The following is a 7,240-nucleotide window of genomic DNA, read 5'->3' on the forward strand; positions in this document are numbered from 1 at the left end:
ATGACTAATGCACAAGCCAAAAACCAATTGTTTATATATACAGTGGTACCTTGGGTTACATACGCTTCAGGTTACAGACTCCGCTAACCCAGAAATAGTACCTCGGGTTAAGAACTTTGCTTCAGGATGAGACAAGAAATCATGCTCCGGTGGCACGGCAGCAGCAGGAGGCCCCATTAGCTAAAGTGGTGCTTCAGGTTAAGAACAGTTTCAGGTTAAGAACAGACCTCCGGAACAAATTAAGTACTTAACCCAAGGTACCACTGTAGAGAGATACACATTATAAAATGATATGTGCAGAAAATGCAGTAAAGTAAGGCAAGAGGGAGTTTTGCACATATAAAGTTCCCTTATAGAAGGAGTATCCAGTGTGGTACTCTTCATAGGTAACATAGCCAACATAGCCAATGGTCAGGGATGATGGGAGTTGTAGTCCACAACATCAGTTTGCTGCCACATTGGCTATTGCTGCCTTGTACGGAGATCATTGCTCCTTCTAGCCTGATAATCTTTATCCTGATTAGCAGCTTTTCCCAACCCTGTGACCTGAGATCTTTTGAACTGGGCATGGCAGGAACTATGTATATCTCCTTATGCAGGCAAAGCATGAACTGCACCGCTGAGCTATGGAACATCCTTGAATGCAATTGCCTCTGGTGCGAATTATCTCCCCCTCTTATCATCTTCATATTATATCTTTCTCTTCCAATCCTTTCCCTTTCAGTTACATTCCCCCCCTCCCTTAGAAAAACTAAGTTATAAGCTATGTGGTTTAAAAGGAATGGGAAAGAAATTCCTTTGGGAACCTCGTCTATATTATCCTAGTGAAGATAAGTTTCTTAAAAGCAAGGAGAAAAAGACAGGAAATGAGATTAGTGAAAGCAACATTATTCTGGGCCAGCTCACTGACAGAGACTGATTACAGTTTATAGAGATCCTTTTCTCCATTCATCTAGCTGTGTTCGGTCCATGAACCAATTCATGTAAAATTCTTTCCGTTGAATTTAATTTGCTTATTGTTGTCGCAGAATTTTGGGGCCATAAAGGGTCTGAATATCACGTAGACCTGTCCACTTCTGAGGAAATCGGAAGAATATCCATCAGAACTGGTACATACAACGTGAAAGGCAGATATCAAAGTCTGTTCAAATATCTTCCGTGTACATGACTGTATGGGCAGTTTGATGTCTCTGATGGGAACAGAAATTTCCCTATTAGTTGATGTACATGCAACATAGTGTCTTTTTGGGACTAATCCACACACAATGCAGGTTCCACCTTTTTAAAGATGTTCTCTCCTGTTAAAAAAAAAAAGCAAACATATCAGCTGCCTTTGCAAATAAAATCTAGCATGTTCAGGATCTGCTCCATGCAATGCTAGTTTCTCCTTCCCCCTAAATAGGGGATTGCTAGCACACCCTTAAAGAAGACTCAAGAAACCATAACTGTGGGGAAACCAAATAAGTATAATTAGCCAAATCAAAATATAATCTGGGCAAGGAAGTTCCCTAAGGCAGGAGGGATTGTGGGCCTTCCCAGCAAAAAATGTTTTATGTCAGGGTTCTGGTGGATGAGGTGACGTCTTAGGTCTTTGTCTCCTCCATTTCATAGGTTCTGTGCATGTGTCTATAGCCATAGACTTCAACTTAAAAAGTGGCAATTGTAGAGAACATTTAAAATGTCAGAGGTACGTTAAAATGTCAGAGGTACATCTCATGCTTTGCCAGCTATGTGTTTACACATTTGAAGGAATGGTGATATATATATATATATATATATCCTAAAAACAAAAACAAAAACATGATAAGTGGTTGAAGTGAACATTTGGGAGGATATCTAACACTTTATCTAAACAAAGGTTTGTTGCAGTAAGTTCCTGGCCCAACTAGTAGAATTTGTCTCTGCTCAGGGCAAAGGCAGTCAGATAAAGGCAGATGTCATTTCTGAAAAGCAATCCCAACTTCAAATCATACTGCCTGAGAACATCCTGACTTGTTCTCAGACTGTTGCAGGTTTTTGTGTAAATCAGGATTCTGTAGGATTGGTGCAAGGTGGGGTGGGGGTGTGTGGTGGTTTGCAGAGTTGGTAGTTGACACAAAATTCATTTTCCTGAACGCCCTGCTTTTGCTTAAGAAGAAGAAGAAGAAGACGAAGAAGACGAAGAAGACAAAGAAGACAAAGAAGACAAAGAAGAAGTTTCTAGACTTAATGGATGTGATAATTCCTGTTGCAATTTCACATTCCATAAATGACAGGTGAATGGGATTTCAGTGTCATTGCCATCCCACGACTAGCAAAAAAACCCAACATTAAAGAACAAACTATGCAAAATTAGACAAATAATTCAAATTAGCACAACATACACATGCCACAGCATGCAGCTGCCCTTGGTAGAGGATTTGGATCAACTTTGTTTAGATTTATATATTTACTTAGTGTGGATTACACACAGGTCTGGCCTAATGCATGACAGATTATCCTTTGCCATGCATATGATGAAAAACGTGGTGAATTATATTATTACATTCATAACAAAATAAAAGGTTTTAGCTCCATCTGCAGAAGAAAAACTCGCTCAGCAATTAGCCAGTAGTTGTTTGAGCTTGGAAACTGATTGTCAGCTTTTGCCCCTCAGTCCTGTGGGACGTTTTGATCGTCAAATTCAAAAGCTGACCTTGGATTCTGGTTGTAGAAGGAAATCCTGCATTCAGTTTGACCTTCACAACCTAGAGTGAGAAAAGATGAAAAGATGAGTTGAAATTGAACACTGTATCTAGAGCACAATATGGAGGGAGGGAAGGAGGGGGAGTTTAAATGACAGCTGCTATAAATTATACATGGGGTGACTTATATGCTAATATTGTAATTTTGCATTGCCCGTCTTCTTGTATCAGCTGTAACATTGTAGATGTTTGCCTAGGTGAATGGTTAACAATGACTTTTGAATGGCATACAAAGAGATAGCCGCAGGTAGGGGAGGAAAAGGACTGTCTTTTCATTATTTTATGAAAATCAAAACCTATCTATATATAAAAACCAATTTCCAGCTTTTCATCAGATGCCAGACTCCAGTAGGATCAAGAAACAGAACTCTAAGAAGGAATTGTGGAGATTAGAGAATGCATAGGGTCGGAAGGGGCTGGGATGAGCTTTAACCCTGACCAAATGGTACCTACAAGTGTCGCCCTCCAGATACAACAATAGGAGAAGTGGGGATGAGCCTCATCTATATGAACCAGCAACACTTACATTGGACCACTGAAGATACTCAGAGCAGCTCTGATTCCTAATAGGCCAGAATGCATCTTTCTCTCATTGAATGCTTGGGCGAGGGGAAGCAGAACTCTATACTTTGTGACACTGTGGTGGTAAGGGCAAGAAAGGAAAACCAACTTCCAGATGCTGAAGAAAGGGTAGTGCATTTTAAAAATTAATTCTTCTTCCTTCTGCTTCTTGAGATTGGTTCTCCTTTCTGCTGGATGCTTCCCGTGTGTGTGTGTGTGTGTGTGTGTGTGTGTGTGTGTATGATGATGAAGGCCAAATCCTTGTTAGCACTGGTTGGCCTCATTCTCACTAGAGGTGATTGAATTCAGTCTTTGCGTATGGTGAAAGGAGCTTTCTTGATCCACACCTCCCAGACTAACATGCATATCAAAACTTTGGTATCCACCGACTGAGAGACTTCCCAATGTTCCAATGTGGGTATCAAAAGTGATTTTAAATGCTTCTTTTGAGAAATGAATATTTTGAGGAAAAAATATGCTTCAGAGTACATGGAAAACAACAACGCATATTTAAAAACACTTGTTAAACACACACACACATGCAGAATCAGGACAAAACAAATTTATGGGACAATGTGTGGAAGTGGATCATGGATTGAAAATAGACTGATTCACCTATCCTTCATCCTCACTGACAGACATCCCTCCAACAGAGAAGTCCAAAGAAAACCTAGAGAAGCATAGCATCCACTCAAGATCCTTGCATTTCATAAGCCCTTGTACAATACTTGCCTTCGTCATAATGGCATCCATTTGCTAATAGCATTTTTGTGTGCAAATTATTAGTTTTCCTCATAAAATGACTCTGAAGTCACAGCGCGCAGTCACTGTAGTTTCCCCACTTCTTTTCTCTTGACAGCTGTGAAAATGCAACGGTCTCAATTAAGAAATAGGGGTTTTAGTATGCCCTCTGGTTAATGCCCATGCAGTTCATTACCAACCTCTTTTGCTTCTGTGCTCATTTAGGCTTGGAAACGCAGCTGGGTCAGCCTGAGTGGCGATTCTGTTCTGCCTTACACAGAGACTGGTGCCCTTGCTAATCTGCAAGCTGGAACATCCAGGGGGAAACACAGCATGTTCAATTTGCTCATATAAATAGTCATAGGGAAGCTAAATTGGGCTACTCATGTGAAGAAAGACAAGTACATTTTGACCCCGAAAAACTTAAAACCCTTCATGCGCAAACCAGTGACAGCTCTGCTGCATTCACAAATGGCACTGAAGAAATCTGTGGTTATCTGTGTTTAAAAATAAACCCCAGAGCCACAGATCTAGCCAAGGCCAAAGCTGAGAGAGAAAGAGAGAGGGGGAGAGGGAGAGCGGTTGCAGAGTCCATAGAGATGCTTGAGGAATTCGTTCTTTGCAGACTCTAATATGTACTGACCTCATTGGCAGCTCCCAGACTAGCATGCGGATCAGACTGCAGTTATTGCCTGGGTTTCACACTTCTCCAAATTCTGCAATGAAATTGTCTGCTCAAAATATTTATTTGTTGAAAAGCCTTGATATACCTCTTAACACTCCAAAATATCTCTAAGCAAAAACAAACAGAAGTGATATCATTAAACTGTTTAAACAAAAACACAACATAAAATCAGGAAAACAGCAATAGAAAAACACAGAAAAGCATGGGGGGGGGGGAACCCACTGTGCTATGGTAAGAGGGAGGAAGGCATGTCTTCCTGCTGTCAACCTCCTTCAGATGACCTCATCCTGGTTTAGAACCTTGCTTTCAACTCTAAAGCAGATCTTTGCTTTTCATTGTCGTTCCTTTGCTCCCTTCCCCATATGTGTTAAGCAAACTTTTCTGTTGTTGTTGTTGTTGTTGTTGTTGTTGTTGTTGTTGTTGTTGTTGTTGTTGTTGTTAGCCTAGCACAGACCCCCCAATGCTCATTTTTCTCTCTGCTTCATTAATTCATTCTTCAAAAAAAAAGAGAAAGCTTTTTGCAGTCAAAAGGCAAACTCCTAACTTTCCCCGTTAAACTCCAGCCCTTGATCTTTGGCAACAGTTTGTTCAAAGCTGTGTGTATGTATATTGTTTGCTCGAACAAAATCAGTCAAGGAGGCTTTTGGGGGCGGGGGTGAGGGTGGCATTTACAGTTGGTCCAGGAACAGTTGGATAATTGGCTTCTTCTACATTCCACACACCCCTCCCCCGTTTAATTAAACCAATGCTGGCCAAACAGAGCTATGTCACAAACAAAATAACCATTCTCTCTCATACTAAACTTTATCAGGAGAGTAAACATCATTGGTACTTAAGGATAATTCTCCATCACTTGCATTTTTCCTGGAAGTATTTTATAGCCTTGTTTAGCATAGGCTTGTTTTTTTAAAAAAATCAATGACACCCACACAGTCAAATTATTTCCTTGGTATATTCTCTAGACCCAACAATGTAACAAGATCAGCATATAGTAATAGGATTTTCTTGGAATGGCACAGAAGGTGGAATGAAGTTGGTTCTTGTTTTTTGCTTCAAGAGGGAGGAGAGATTGCAGAATTTTCTGACTTCCACTTTTCACTAGCATACATGCAAATGAGCCAACTGATGTTGCATTGATACCATGGTGTAAATGATTAGATGTCTTTCAAAATGCTACACCCACGCATTTTGTGAATAATGAAAACAAATTCAGATCTATTAAAATATATGCATTTGATAGATTTCCATACATCTGTTCTTATAGAACCATGTGCTTTTTAATAGAATGTTGGAGAAAGAGAATTGGGAGAGGGAGTACAGCAGAGAGAGAAAGGACTTTGCTTTTCTGCACAGTCATGTAAAGTGAATTATAAGGCAACAGGGAGTGATTGATGGATGGCTGTTGAGAACAACAGGAAGCAGAGTGCTTCTAACTCTCAAAATTGTTTATAATTTTTTCCCCATGCAATATCTATGAAATGATCTTTGCACGCTTGCTCTTTAAACATATTCACTAGATGTCATCTCTGATCCAGTGTAAGCTTTGAGACAGTGGTTGATTGATTTGACAAGAATAATAATAGAACCATAGAGGCGGAAGTTACCTCAGCGATTACCTAGCCCACCCCTTGTTCCACTGCTACAGAACTGCTTACAGCTAATCATCCAGCCTCTGCTTAAAATCCTGTAACAAAGAGGATCATGATCTCCTTCCTGAACTTTCCAAGAATCTAGAATCATATGTGAGCATTCTCAAGTCATCACTATATTACAATCATGTGAGCTATTCTTACATAAGATTTGGATAATTCTTTTTTTTTTTTTAAATAATTTTTATTAACAGGCCAATCACATCACATTATCCAAATCACATTAGTTCCAAATTATACAGCCAAATTTTAAATTTTGTTGGGGGTACCCATACATCAAGTTCCACACGAGTCCAAAACTCCGAACGAATCCAAACATCACTTATATTACTGCTTTAATTAGACAGTTCTACCCAGTTCAATCTAGATAGTCCTTTATTACTTTCTTTCTCTTCTTGTTGTTATCGTATATTCCTTTCTTTGCGATCTCTGATAATTTTCACAAACAGATTGAAAACAGGCATCCTCTGTGTGGGTTTTGTACTCTTCAAACATCATATCGCTCAGGGACAGCCTCTGTTCAACGATTCCATAAAATAAAATAAAAATCTTCAGTCTGTCCTTTACTTTTCTCAGGCTTGCCAAATAAATCAAATGAATCAGGAGGCTCTGTCAGGTCAAGCTTGCGTTCCAACATTCCTTCTCTTTCGAACGATCCTGATTCTCCTCCCCCTGTCCTTCTTTCTCCGGCAAGCCTGTCTTGGCGAGACGCCATTTTTTAACTGTGTCATAAAAAATTTCCTCTTTCTCACCGTTCACCAATCCTCTCTCCTGTTATAATCCATCCCACACAGTTCTTGAATTCCTGCTTGTGATTAATAAAAATGCAACGATCTTATTTCTATCTGGGGTGAAGGGTTATTAATATCACATCGTGCAAA

The 7,240-nt window shown here is 39.8% G+C and overlaps 1 long non-coding RNA gene across 1 annotated transcript; it reads right to left on the minus strand.

Moving 5' to 3' along the window:
• Positions 1-881: 881 nt before the first annotated feature.
• LOC307217400 lies at positions 882-4,354 on the minus strand. The gene is made up of 4 exons (XR_013839592.1): positions 4,226-4,354; positions 4,017-4,143; positions 2,675-2,726; positions 882-1,190 (listed from the first exon to the last, which is right to left on the minus strand). It is a non-coding gene; the product is annotated as an uncharacterized lncRNA (long non-coding RNA).
• Between the last annotated feature and the right edge of the window lie 2,886 nt (positions 4,355-7,240).

Source organism: Podarcis cretensis, assembly GCF_951804945.1.
Source record: "Podarcis cretensis genome assembly, chromosome: 5".
NCBI lineage: Eukaryota > Metazoa > Chordata > Lepidosauria > Squamata > Lacertidae > Podarcis > Podarcis cretensis.